At 52.5% G+C, this 14,148-nt stretch overlaps 2 long non-coding RNA genes across 2 annotated transcripts; both read right to left on the bottom strand.

Moving 5' to 3' along the window:
• Positions 1-3,110: 3,110 nt before the first annotated feature.
• On the bottom strand, positions 3,111-4,708 carry LOC142870876 (uncharacterized). The gene is made up of 3 exons (XR_012919203.1): positions 4,518-4,708; positions 4,135-4,297; positions 3,111-3,349 (listed from the first exon to the last, which is right to left on the bottom strand). It is a non-coding gene; the product is annotated as an uncharacterized LOC142870876 (long non-coding RNA).
• Positions 4,709-5,238: 530 nt separating this feature from the next.
• Positions 5,239-9,176, bottom strand: LOC142870875 (uncharacterized). The gene is made up of 3 exons (XR_012919202.1): positions 9,146-9,176; positions 5,818-6,069; positions 5,239-5,596 (listed from the first exon to the last, which is right to left on the bottom strand). It is a non-coding gene; the product is annotated as an uncharacterized LOC142870875 (long non-coding RNA).
• Between the last annotated feature and the right edge of the window lie 4,972 nt (positions 9,177-14,148).

Here is a 14,148-nt window from a genome sequence, read left to right as displayed (position 1 = left end):
GTGCCAGAACTGAAAGCCTGGTGGCAGAATGGTAGGACCAGCGCATGGCAGGATGGTGACCTTAGGGGACTGGTGAGCAAGAGATATTAGAAGGTGAGATGGGACAGGGAGGAGGTGTGGGAAGTCCCTGTGGCAGTCATGAGTTCTAGGCAGAAAATCCATGAGAACACACACACAGACACATACACATATACACATACACATTCACACATGCACACACACTCACATGCAGAAACACACACACAGACACACGAACACACACACACAAACACTGGCAGGGAAGATGGTGCATACAATCACAGAAGAGCTGCTGAGCCCTTGGTGTGTCTCTGTCCCCTACCAGCTCCTGCATCCAAGTGAGGGTCAAGGTCTGTGATTTGAATGTCCCCACAGAAGGGCCTGGGGCTGACTGTGCAGGTGAGGAAGAGGAAGGAGAAGCTGCCTGAGGACAGGGAACAGAGAGTGAGGAGGAAACATGGCAGAGGACCTGGCATTGTAGGAGCAGCAGGATCAGGACTGTATTTATTGAAGTATTTTCCTGTTTATATCACTTTGTGAAAATTAAGTTTTCCTTAAATTCCCTTGTGTAACTAGTAGAATAAATTTTAAAACAAGCAGAACTCACAGAGCAGGTGCACGTGCAGTACAGAGAAGGTCCCTTCCTGACTCTTTGCTTAGCTGGAGATACAGGTTGTGGTGTTTAATTTGTCCCATTTGTTGATCTGTGTATTTTTTTTAATGTGGAAACATAGGGATTTAGTTATTACTATTGTGCGTCAATCAAAACTCACATTAATATATTTGAAGGTATTAATATTTTTATCCAGCATTTTGGGTGTTTCATCTTTGGTAGTTCAGACTTTCTAGGCGGACATATAAACAGAAATCTTTCTCCAACATTAACGATATTTTGCACTTTAGTTGCCTATTTTATTGCTGTATGTTTTGCTAAAACATACAGCACTACAGTAAATAACCAGATATCTGTATACCTTCTGGAGTATGTTTGAGAGCCTGGAACTAAGTCTGTGATAGTTTATGTCGGGAAGGGCACATTGTCCACTGAATTGGATGTCGTCAGACTGTACATCAGAAGATCTAGTCAATGTATACTCCTGCCAACAAGGAAGAGAGGTCTGGTATTCCATTTGTTGTCCACCATCTGGTTAGATCCACAGATGTGTTAGTATGCTGGCGTGTAAGGTATACCGCTGCCCTGTATTTTGTGTTATGCTCATTATCTGGGATGTGTTGACACACACATTCCACAGCTTCTTCACCATCTGTGAACTTCTCATGGCTTTTGCCCACATCCTAGGAGACTTAAATGTATTCTTACTTACGTGTAGGAGTTCCTTATATATTCTGAACACTGATCCTCTGTGCATGGGGAAATAAAGTAACTTTTCAAGGTAAGCCCTGCTCTGTAGTGAGGACTGACGTCCAATGGGAGCAGGTGCAGTCAGGGCTGAGGACAAGGGAAGTCATGCTGAGGGGGGACCTGCATGGGGCAAACCCAGAAAACATCAGAAGCACAGAACATGTGTTTGCGTCCAGGGTGTGAGGACAAGGTGTGAGACCTGCAGGCAGATTGCTGAGAATTTACACTGTGTTTACACAGGAAGTCTCACAGGATCACTGGGTTTATTACTGTCTGACATGGAGGACATGAAATTCCATTGACTCTCTATTGTGGTATAAAACAAAATCCCAAAGTCACTGAGATTTGTAGACCATCAAGTAATTAATTAATTAATTAATTATTTTTGAGACAGACTCTCACTCTCTTGCCCAGGTTACAGTGCCTGGCATCAGCCTAGCTCACAGCAACCTCAAACTCCTGGGCTCAAGCAATCCTCCTGCCTCAGCCTCCTGAGTAGCTGGGACTACAGGCACACACCACCATGCCCAGCTAATTTTTTCAATTTTTTTAGTTGATTGGCTGATTTCTTTCTATTTATAGTAGAGATAGGGTCTCACTCTTGCTCAGGCTGGTCTTGAACTTCTGAGCTCAAGCAATCCTCCCACTTCGGCCTCCCAGAGTGCTAGGATTACAGGTGTGAGCCACTGCGGCTGGCCAAGTACTTTATTTTTAATTTTATCATATTACAAAGGTACAAATGTTTAGGTCACAAACACTGCCTTTGCCCCACCTGAGTCAGAGCTTCAAGCATGTCCATCCTCCAGACAGTGCACATCACACCCATTAGGTGTGAATATACCCGTCCCCTCCTCCCCCCTCCCACCTGCCCGACTCCCAATGAATGCTACTACTATATGTGCACACAGGATTGATCAGTTATTACCAATTTGCTGGTGAGTACATGTGGTGCTTGATTTTCCACTCTTGGGATACTTCACTTAACAGAATGGGTTCCAGCTCTATCCAGGATAATACAAGAGGTACTAGATCACAATTGATCTTCTGGCTGAGTAGAACTCCATGGGATACATATATCACATTTTTTTTAATGCACGCATGTATTGATGGACACTTGGGCTGTTTCCACATCATTGTGAATTGTGCTGCTATAAACATTTGAGTGCAGATATCTTTTTTACAGAATATCTTTTTTTCCTTTGGGTAGATGCCCAGTAATGGGATTGCTGGATAAAATGGTAGTTCTACCTGTAGCACTTTGAGGTATCTTCATTGCTTTCCACAGAGGTTGCACTAGTTTGCAGTCCTACCAGCAGTGTAGGAGTGTTCCTATCTCTCTGCATCCATGCCACCATTTATTGTTTTGGGAATTTTTGATAAAGGCCATTCTCACTGGAGAGAAGTGATAGCTCATTGTGGTTTTGTTGCATTTGCCTGATGATTAGAGATGTTGAGCATTTTTTCCTATGTTTACTGGTCGTTAGTCTATCTTCTTTTGAAAAGTTTCTGTTCATGTACTTTGCTACTTTTTGATAGGGTTGTTTGATTTTTTTCTTGCTGATTTTCCTGAGTTCTACAGAGATTCTAGTTATCAGCCCTTTATGGGATGTGTAATGTGAATATTTTCTCCCATTCTGTAGGTTGTCTGTTTGCTCTCGTGACAGTTTCCTTTGCTGTGGAGAAGCTTATAGGTAGAGTGTAATAAATTACTGAAGGAAACAGTCCAGTGTTTAGCACCAAGAGAAACTGGCTGGTATTAATGGAAAGTACAAGAGGATCCTGACGAAGGGAAACAGGCCCTGAGATGTGGAATGTGCACTTTCATTGTGACTGCTGGTGGCCTCTGGGCATGCAAAGGCTTGAACTCTTGGGACTCTGGACAGCAGCGGCAGGTACTAGACAGGAAGCGGCCAAGGAGAGGGTGGGAACCAGGCCAGGCTCACAGGGGCTTGGCGAAGCAGCTTCAACCTTCAGAAAAGACACAAGTGATGGTTAGGAGGCTGAGGAGACCCTGGGCCAGTTCTCTTTGGCCATCCCTCCCAGTCACTCTCCCTATCAGAGGGGACCTGTCATTAAGGGACACATTTTCCCTGCTACCCCCATGCCTGGTACCTGCACCCCGTACCCAGTTCCACCCCCATGTACAAGAGAAGATCAGCGCAGGCCCCGCCAAAATGGTGTGACTGGGGACTGAGGCTACCAAGGGATGGTCCGTGCCCCACTCGGTGCCTCCTCCCTCTCATGGGCTCTCCAGCCCCGGGGTCTGTCCAGAGGGAGGGCCTGGCTCCATGGTGCCCTGGCCTTGGGAGGGGCTGCAGGCAAACATCCTTCTCTCCCCTTCTCTCAGCCTCTCCTCACCCTGGGAATGTCACCCACAACCCTGAATGTGACTGTCCCCATCTATCCCTGGTCCAGCTCAGCTGTGACCTGGGACTCCAGCCACAGCTCAGCCTACCTGTCCTCAGAGTCAATTCTGCTCATCCACTGGCTCAGGGTCTGGAGAGTGCAGGAGGCTGGGTGTCAGGGACACAGCCCAGGGCCCAGCCGGAACCCCAGAGTCTGGCCTGTTCTCAACCTCGACCTGGACACTCTCTGCTCTCAACTTTCCAGCTTAGCTGCTGTGCCCCTAGCCCTGAAATCCAGCCTCTGGAATTGGGAGTGTCAAGGCCACTGGAGTTCCTCCTCCTGTGATTAGACCCAGTTCCCCTGCTCTCTTCCTTGTAAAGCAAACCTCCTTCCCTTTGAAACATCACCTGGAGCCACCAAGGTGCTGCTCGTTCCCGTGGTCCTGCTGTCTGCTCGCCCCCAGCATGGCCTGTAGGACACACAGCCTGCTCTGAAAACCCCCTGACGTTGCTGCTCCTCTCTAGTGTCCAGACGCCCCAAGATTTGGTGTGGGCCTCCCGTTCCACTGGCCTGTGACAGTGACAACAAATTAGAGCTCAGGGTGGGCCAGCCGAGGTTACTACTGTCAAGGGACATGAGATCTCTCTCCCCTGTCTCATTCCAGGATGAGAAGGTCCTGTGGATGGGACGAGGCTGTGGTGCTCTGGGAGTCCCTTCCCCGTCCTCCCACCTCACCACTGCCCTCTCCCCTCCCAATCTGCCCACAGCACCTGTCACTCCAGGCACTTACTCAGTATGAGCAGTAGGATCAAGGAGGTAAGGAGCACGTTGGGAGTGCAGCAGATGGACCTGGTGGCCCTGGCCGTGGCTTGGGCTGTGCTTGAGGCCTCGGTGGGTGGTGCTGAAATGGAAACAGGAGAGTGACAGCCCTGGTCTGAGCCCCAAATCTGAGGAGTCGCCTCCTCAGCTGTTGCTGCCAAAAGTCCTCCTGCAGCCCAGACATCTGCACCCTCTGCTGTGTGGCAGCTGGTGGGACAGGTCCTGAGCTAGCAGGGGAGACAGTGATGTGTCCTGCCCTCAGGGAGCTCCCACGCTGCTCAGGGACACAGGGGGATCCCATGACCCATCCTTCCTGCCCTGGCAGAACAGGAAGTGATGGCTGAGGGTGGGGTAGGGGAGGGTCTCTGGAGCTGGCATTTGAGGAGATTTGAAGGATTTTCACAAACAGACCAGGTAAGAGGAAAGGAAAAGTGATTCTAGCAGGAGGAGGAAGTCAGGCCAAAGGTCTGGAAACATCATGATACCCAGTTTGGAGACTATTTAAAAAACCACAATGAATGGACCAAAAGTATATGCAGTGAGGAAGAGAGGAGGTGAGAGGAGAAATGAGGACAGTGACCAGAGTAGTAATGTCATTATCCTCCCAAGAAGAACCCAATATGAGCAGATCATTTTTGCACACACACACACACACACGCGCGTGCGCGCGCACACACCTCTCTCTCTCTCTCTCTCTCTCTCTCTCTCATGCTTGGGTAATTAGATCTCAACTCCAAGGAAGCTCCCATGTTTAGTTTTCTCACTTGCCTGTTGGCTGCAGCAGCTTTTCCCAATGTGTCAAGAAGTGTGTAAGCAACCTCTTGCAGTCTCCTGCCAAGATGTTATAGAAGAAGTTGGTCACATCCATTTCATTTTCCCAGTTCACTATCATGTGCTTGGCTCCAGGATTAGCCAGTGTCCATGTTCTATTCTTTGAGTGAAAGACGAAGAACTCCTGTCCATTGAAACGAAACTGCCAGAATCCATTGATGTCTCCATTGGCTTCACGCTGACAAGACATGGTGATCTCCACGGTGATATTGCCTGTCCCTAAGGGAAAGAGATCAGGTCTGGGCTTGACAAGTCCCGTGCTTCCACCCTGTTCCCTTCCTGTCTCCTAACCGTGCTCTCTCTGCCACATCTTGGATTTGCTCCTGGATCCATTGGGTCAGACCAAAACTCCCCCTCCCTCTTTTTTACATAAAGGGAACAAATGCCTGTTACCTACCCCAGTATCTGCTCTCTGCTGCTGTGGACCGTTGTAAACTTACCCCTGAGTATGTGATTCTCCAGTTGAAAATCAAGCAGTTTCTTTCTGAGTTCCTCCACCACATTAATCAGTGTTTCCATTTGTTCTTTCCAGACATTTGTGCCATAGATTTCCTTCCCCAGGGGACCACAGGGTTTGAAATTCTTGTTTCCATAGCTACTGTTAAGAAAAATCTTTTCCTCTATCTTGCCTTGAACCTCACAGCACAGTTGTCCAGCAGTCTTGGTAAAGATATAGGAAAGACAGTGAGTTTCTGTGGAGGAGAAAGGCAGGTGAGGGCTGGGTGGGGAGAAACGGACCCCCAGATACTGTCCCCCTATTGTGACAGGAAGAAACTCCCTCTGAAGGGCTAGGTGGCCTAGCCAGGGTTCCCCTTCCTGGGTTGTCATGTCCACCAAATCAGGGACACTGCTTGTCCCTTGTATAAGGAGAGGGAGGGGGAGGTCTGTGCCTGGCAAGACAGCACATGTGCCCAGACATGTCCCAGCTGCCCTCTGCCCACACGGGTCCGCACATGGCCTCGCAGGGAGGTGCCCGCCTGCGGTGGGAGCAGAGGCCTGGGTGCCAGAGCACCTTCAGCAGCAGCCCACGTGGGTGCGGGAGGGAGAGTGGAGGGGCTGCCCTGGGCATGCTGGGCAGGCAGGGCGGGGTGAGGGTGGGATGCAGGTCACATACGGGGAGTTCATTGTCATGGGTCACAGGCTTTAACACGTTGGCAAAGCCCTGGTGTGATGCTCATCTGCTGAGTACATGTTGGTGGAACCTTGGACACAGGCACGGTGCACACGGCATGACATAGAAAATGCAGGACTTGTGTGGCGGGCGGTGGAGGAGGGGATCCAAAGGCTCAGGGCAGTGCACGTCTGAGTGGCTGGAGTGTGAAACCCAGAACAATGTGCACTGGACTGTGGTAGGTAGGACAGCCCGCAGGACCCTTGCCTACCAAGCACAGAAAGAATGCACGGTTCGAAGGGCCCCGGCCTTGTGAACGAGCTCGGTGGTGCCTGTTGCTGAGGCAGGGTTGGCGCTAGGAGACGCTGCTCCTGAAATGGCCCCCAGTAGTAAGGGGGATGGAAAATCCTGACAAAATCTGAGTGAGGCATTGCACTGTTGGAACCAAGGAAGGTGCAGTGACAGATCTGATTAGACAGCCTCAGAGGGTGATGCCCACATCTACAGGACTTGGGGTGCAAGAGGCAAAACAGCTGGCAGCCAACCCTGATGCTGCCAGATTTACATGGTCACAACAACAAATGCTAAACATGGAATGGATGCTCAGGAAGCTGAAGGCAGCACCGTAGAGAGAAAATGGGCTCCCGTGCCCAGTTTTCAGAACTGAGGCACTTCTCAGGCCTAGAACCCATGACAGGAGAACCCAGGGTCCCAGGAGGGCCCCTGAAACCCCACAAAGGCAGTGGCTCCTTCAGCCTCCCCACAGAGCCATGTGGGCCTTCCCTCTGGTAGCTGTACTCCAGGAAACACCCAGAGCTTCCTATTGGATGGTGTGTGCTGACCTCCTGCCCAGGGACTGAGGCACCATCTTGCCCCTATTACTGACAATGCACCTTTGGAGCAAGGTAATGAATGGACACCTGTCCCAGGTCCTGCTCAGATAGGGAGTCCTGGGTTCATAGACCCACTCAATGGACATTCCACATTCCCTGAGTTTGTACCAGGGATGGACAGCCCTTGTACTTAACATGGTAACTATCTTAGGTTTTGTAGGCCATGTGATCTCTCCTGTAATCACTCAACTCTGCTCTTGTAGCTTGAAAACAGCCTTACACCATATGTGAATAAGTGAGTGTGGCGGGGCCCTGTCTTTAGGGCCATGTGTCCAATGATATTCCAAGATCCTAGAGGCACATGTGGTTGGAAAAGGGGCTTTGTGGAGTTCATGGCAATTCCTAATTGGGGAAGCACAACATGGACTCCTAGTGCTCAGCAGCAAGGCCCTCCCACTTGTAGCAGGGAAATGTCGCCACTGAAAGTGGCTCAGGTATGGCTGGGCCCTGAAGAGACAGGGCCCCCAGCCATGGGACACCAGTGACCACACAGCCTTGGAGCTGCCCATCACGGGATGGGCTCCTCACCCAACAGGTCACTCGGGAGATAGGCCCAGCAGTGAAAGGACACAGGTGATCCTTCTGGGATTGGCAGGAACCGGACCAGAAGGAACAAAAGCTGCACCAGCAGGTGTCCCGATGCCCAGGATACCACACTGTTGTCCCAGCACCTCCCCAGGGCTCACACCTGTGGCTGCAGGGAGTGTGGCCTGGCCCAGGTGGACCAGGCGGCCACAGCAAAGATGGGAGCAGCAGGTCCCAAACCATAGGACCCTCACTCCCACCTCATCCACCCCACCCAGAAGCCTCAGGCAAGGAAGGACCCGCTTCTCACTCTTCACCCTGCAGCTCAGACAGGACACCCTGGGGATGGGACACCCATCCCTGGGACACTGTGTATATCCTAATCTGGGGTCAGCATAGTAGGAGAGTGGCCACATCTGGCCCCCACTGTCCGCAGGTTGTCTTTGCCTGCTTTTGCTCTACAGAGGGACTGCACTTGACACAGAGAAAGAACCAACAGCTGCAGAGAGCAAAGCGTCCAGTCCCTTCCCTCTGTGGAAAACCTCTGCTGACTCCTGTGTAAGAGGCGACTATTGCGTGTGATCCTGTCGCTCCAGCAGGCAGAATAGGGGGTGAGGGACCCCAGGGCAGACGTGGGTGTCTCTGCTTACCAGCGCCCCCAGGGTCATACTAGGGGAAAGGTCCTTCCCATCCCTCCTACTTTAGGTCTGTGTGCAGGTTGGCGTGTTTGCTGGGTGTGTCTGGGCAAGGGGGACAAGGTGCCAGTTGGTGGAGGTCCCCTTCATGGATGGGGGCCCCTTCATGGATGGGGAGGGGAGGGAGGCCTGTGGGGGGACAGGGGGTTGGGGTGGGGAGTGAAAGGACGTGGCCTGTGCTTTGGTGCAATGAGTGGGGAGGAGGGGAGGGAAGTGTCTGGGAGCCCCTGCCTTGCAGGTGATACCCTGCGTCTAAGCACAGCAGGAAGTTCACGGACACACAGCCCTGGGGTGCTGGAGGGTTAGTGTGGGGGATTTTATGAGAGCAGAGCAGGGCCTCTAGTAGTCTCAGGGGTGTCTTTTGGCGTTCCCTGTGGCATACTCACCCTCCTCTCTACAGTCCTAGCCACACCTAAGCCCCAGTTCCGGGGGCTCCGGTTTTCGCTTCTAGAGGGCGGGGAGGGGCTGGGGTAGGGGGGCTTTGCCTACGATTCTGGACCTTCCAGCCCTGTCGCCCTCCCACCCTCCCGCCGCGGATGTGTACCGGTTTCCTGTGCTTTGCGCTGCGCGAGAACTTGCCGCTCCAGCGAGCGCGCGCCGGGAAAGCCGCAGCGGCCGGCCGGAGGGAGCGAGCCTGCCGAGGGACCAGAGGAGCGGGCCCGGTCCCAGGAGCGTGTTCCCGCCCTTCTAGCAGCCGGTTCTCATCGGTGCAAGGCACCCCGTCGTCCTCCCCTTCGGTTCGAGGCCCCCCCTCCGCCCCCGCATTATCCCCGACCCGGCGTCGGGCCGTCCCCCGACTCACCGGCCCGCGGCGCCCCGGCCGAGCGCGCCAGTAGGCGCAGAAGCAGAAGCGCGAGGACGGTCACAGGCAACCTGGAGCCCGCGGCAGCGGCCATGGGGACCCGGAGCGCAGAGGGCAGCGGAGACGGAGCGAGCAAGCTGCGGATGCCACCCGCCGCTCGGAGGGTGTGAGACTTTCCCGAGGCTCCGCCCAGGCCGCCCCCGCCGGTCCCGCCCCAAGCTCGGCCCCAATCAGACAGGCTAGAAAGTTCTGTCCGGATGGAGCCCCAGGCCAGTTGCGAACCAAAGCTACTGTGCTTTTGGAGAAAGTCTGGAAGTCCCCCCAGTCAACTTTCGGCTGGCGAGGACTCTGCCGTCACCTTCCCGCGGCTGCCACCGGCCGCTCGGAGGGTGCGAGACTTTCCGGATGCTCTGCCCAAGCCCGTCCCCGCCGGTCCCCGCCGGTCCCCGCCGGTCCCGGCCCCGCACGCTCCACTCCAGTCAGACCGCCTAGAAAGTTCTGTCCAGATGGAGCCCCAGACCGGTAGGGAACCAAAGTTACTGTGCTTTTGGAGAAAGTCTCGAAGTCTCCCCAGTCAACTTTCGGCTGGCGAGGACTCTGCCGTCACCTTCGCGCGGCTGCCACCTTCAGGCGGCTAGTCAGTCTTCCCTCTCGACTTTTCCACAGGGGCTGGGCCTTGAGGCCGGTGGCTTCTCTGTCAGACTCTCAGTCATTCAGTCATTCGCTCGGCCACCCAGCTGGCATTAAGTAAAGGCAGGCTTATCCAGCTGTTGAGGCTGAGAAAGGCTCCTGATTAGCCGGGCCCTGGGCCTGGGCCGGTTTCCTCCCGAGTGACAGGAAGAGGCCCCGCACTGGGCGCAGGGCTGCCTCTCTCCTCAGGGCGGCCTGGCTGTGCTGAGAGGAGGGAAGGCAGGACTAATGCCTGAGGCAGGACCCTTCTCAGTGGCGAGTCCGTAGCACGGGCAAGGACAGGGCTGAGCTCCTCATTTCATCTGTTTAAGTATTAATGGCATTTGTTAGTTTCTAATTGTGAAAACTGAGTCACAGTGTCAACATAAAAGAAGACACACTCTGTAAAATAATTGAAGGAGGTTTATTTGAGCCGCATTTGAGGACCCTGTACCAGAGCCGCGCCCAAGAAGCCTAGAGCAAGAGGACTTGCTGGGTTACAGTGTGGTCTTAAACATTTCAGGGAGACAGGAATTACATTACTTTACAGGTAAAGTCATAAATTAATACAGGGAAGGCATACATTGGTTTGTCCCCAAAAGGTGGGACATCTCAAAGTGGGGGCTTACCAGTCACAGGGGGCTTGAGGGATTCTTTACTTGACAATTGGCTGAGTTAGGCTTTGTCCAAAAGGCTAGGAATCAGCAGAAAGGAATGCTTGAGTTCAGATAAGCGTCTTCTGTCTTTTATGTGATGCCACACAGGAATCAAGTTGGGAAGTAAAACTTGTTTATTGGCCGGGCGCGGTGGCTCACGCCTGTAATCCTAGCACTCTGGGAGGCCGAGGCAGGCGGATTGCTCCAAGTCAGGAGTTCGAAAGCAGCCTGAGCAAGAGCTAGACCCCGTCTCTACTATAAATAGAAAGAAATTAATTGGCCAACTAATATAAATATAAAAAATTAGCCGGGCATGGTGGTGCATGCCTGTAGTCCCAGCTACTCGGGAGGCTGAGGCAGCAGTATTGCTTGAGCCCGGGACTTTGAGGTTGCTGTGAGCTAGGCTGACGCTAGGACACTCCCTCTAGTCTGGGCAACAAAGTGATGTTAGGGACCGACCTTCCACAGCCCCACCGGACAGAGAAGCAGAGACATCGAGGATGCAATCACACAAGAGGAGGTTTATTTTCTGGCTAGCCAGGGTCCAAGCCCCAGAGCACCAACGCAGTGGCCACTCTCGCAGGCAAGGACCCCGACCTGAATTGCGGGGTGCCTTTTATCCCCCCCCAAAGGGCCTTAGCAAGGCACAAACTAATTACGCGCTGGCCATGAGCTGACCTTTGAAGTGATTAATTTTCTTTGAATTCTGCGCGATCCCTGTGCATCCCACCTCCCTTTTGCCTTTCTTCACAACCCAAGAGATAACCGGAGGTATGAGTATAAACAGATGTGTGCTGTTCGCTAATTGCCTCACCCTACTTCACACGAAGGGGGGCGGAAAACTCTTTTCTTGTTGTGCCACTGAGACGCTGCCGAAGGGCCATCGAGGCGCCCCCACATTTCCCCCTTTCCTTTACATCGCCGACGAGCACTCTTGCTCGTCTTCTGGGTAATTTATAAGTTCTGGGTCTGCATTATTTGTCCCGATACTTTGATATTGCTGTTGCAGCACCAGAAGCTGAACAGCACTGACCCTGTCTCTTACAAATCTTATGAGTTTGTTTACTATGCAGGGCCCAAATGTCAGGGCTAAGAGTAAGATCACCAGTGGTCCTACAAGCGCGGAAATCAGGGTAGTCAGCCAGGGGGAACTATTGAACCAGGACTCAAACCAACCTGTTTGTTTTTCGTACTCTCGTTTGCGCCGAGCAAGCCCTTCTCTTACTTTGGCCGTGGACTCTCTTACCACTCCTGTGTGGTCGGCATAGAAACAGCATTCCTCCCGGAGGGCCGCACATAGCCCTCCCTGTTGCAGGAACACCAAGTCTAACCCTCTCCGGTTTTGCAAAACTACTTCCGAGAGGGAGGTTAAAGACTTTTCTAAGTGGGAGATGGACTCTTCAATCCTGGCGATATCCTCATCTATAGCCGCCCTGAGGGAGTTAAGTCCCCTTTGCTGCATGGCTAGGGAGGAGATGCCAGTTCCCGCCCCTATTGCCCCTAGACCAAATAGGGTAGCCAGAGTGATGGCAGTAATGGGCTCTCTTTTTCTACGGAAAATTAGGTTAGCAGCTCTTTGCCCTATCACACCCTCATACATTGTCTCTTTAGTGTGGTATATTATTTTGGGGAACACTAATACCATTATACAGTAATCTTCAGACTCATTGAAATAGACATACTAAGGCTAGGAGTCAGACCGGTCTTGGAGCAAACCCACCACCCACCTGGCCTGGGGATAACCCACTTTGTTTTTTTAGATAGGCTTAGCGTCCTGTTACCCTTGGCACAGAGTTGTGCATGGCTGGGAGGCACTGTTCCTAAACAGGTACCTTTGCCAAGAACTGACTGGAGGGTGAGTCCGGGGCCCTTACGATCCCACTGGCACGTTTTAGGGGAGTCTTCTGAAGACAGGTTAAAATAAGTGGCCAGCCCCACCGCCTCATAAAAGGGGGGCCTTATGTCATAGCACAACCAACAGGCCTGTGTGGCATTGGGACTTGTGCGGTTCAGTGCATTATATGCTGCTGTCAGCATTTTCCATAAGGGATCTGTGAGCTCTCCATCGGGCGATGGGCCTCGGGGACTACTTGTGCTAGCCATTAGTTTGTGGAGAGTCCCTTTGCTGGAGGTGGTCTGGGGTGCTGCCGGGCTGGGCCTGACAGTAGCTGGCCATGGATGTAGTACCTGGTTGGGTCCTACCGTTATTGGGAGCGGGGTAATTTTAAGTTTGATATATATTAGTGAGCAAACGTGCGGTCTTTGGTAGAGGCATATCCCCCATGAGAGTCCTGTTATCCACCGCCTATCTTTCTTTCCTTTTTCTGTAAATTTTACCCTTATTAGGTTGCAGTCTCTGGCATACCTGTTTTTAGTACAAGGTTGGACATAGGACATGCTAATGAGAAGAGGTTGTGCCTGCCATTTCCATTCCCCATCATTGGTGGTCACACACCACCATTTGGCACAATAATAACTTTCAATACCCCCACATTGACGGTTTTCCTGAGGGGGCCGGAATCCCAGACAGGCATAAAACCCATTCCAGCTCATGGAGGTTCGTTCTATGTCTTCTCTCCATGGTCCAGTTACCCACGAACTGGGGATTGGGGCAACAGCAGGGCCTCCTGAGGATATCGCTATTGTCTGTGCTGGCTTTTCTAGGGGGTTAACTTTTTCTAAGTTAAAATATAAGTCCGGCCACCAACTGTTTAAGGGGGCCACCCCAGAGGTCACGTTCCAGACCTCGTGGGTTTCTTGATTGACAATTTCCCATGTCAGGTTATGGGGTTTGTGGGGATTGAAATTGTTCATCACACTTACAACACCTCCACCCATTAACAAAATGCTCTCAAGGAGATACAAAACAAACCCTGCATACATTTTTGTAGTGAGGTCCAATCTCCAGGTGCCACAGCCCCGAGTCTGAGTCTAGACAGTATAACTAGTAGTCCAAGAGGAATAGGACTCAGCTGGCTTCTCGTGGCGCTGCTGCTACTTGAGTCAGCCTGACTTTCAGTGGGTTCTCTGGGTCCACCGTCGCTCTCCACTGGCTCCGGCACCGTTCTAGGTCGTTCTCGTTGGCTGGCCTCACGTGGGAGTGGTGTATCCAAGTTGATATGCCGTCTACCTTGAGAGCAGTGGGGGTAATAAGAATAATTTGAAAGGGCCCCTTCCACCTAGGCTCTAGGGTTTTACTGTTATGCCTCTTCACCCACACCCAGTCTCCTGGTTGGTGAGGATGATGTGAATGTCCGGCACTCTTCTCCTCGGGCTCCGCGGCGCGGTGTATGGCCTGAAGGGCAGGCCATACTTGGCTGTGAACGTGCTGCAGAGCTCGAACGGCTTGCAACACGTCTTTGGGGTGTCTTGGGAGGGCCTCAGGGCTTACCCTGGGGACTACGGGTGGAGGAGTGCCAT

This window comes from Microcebus murinus, chromosome 5 (genome assembly GCF_040939455.1).
Source record: "Microcebus murinus isolate Inina chromosome 5, M.murinus_Inina_mat1.0, whole genome shotgun sequence".
Lineage (NCBI taxonomy): Eukaryota > Metazoa > Chordata > Mammalia > Primates > Cheirogaleidae > Microcebus > Microcebus murinus.
This window is presented reverse-complemented; position numbering and strand designations above follow the sequence as displayed.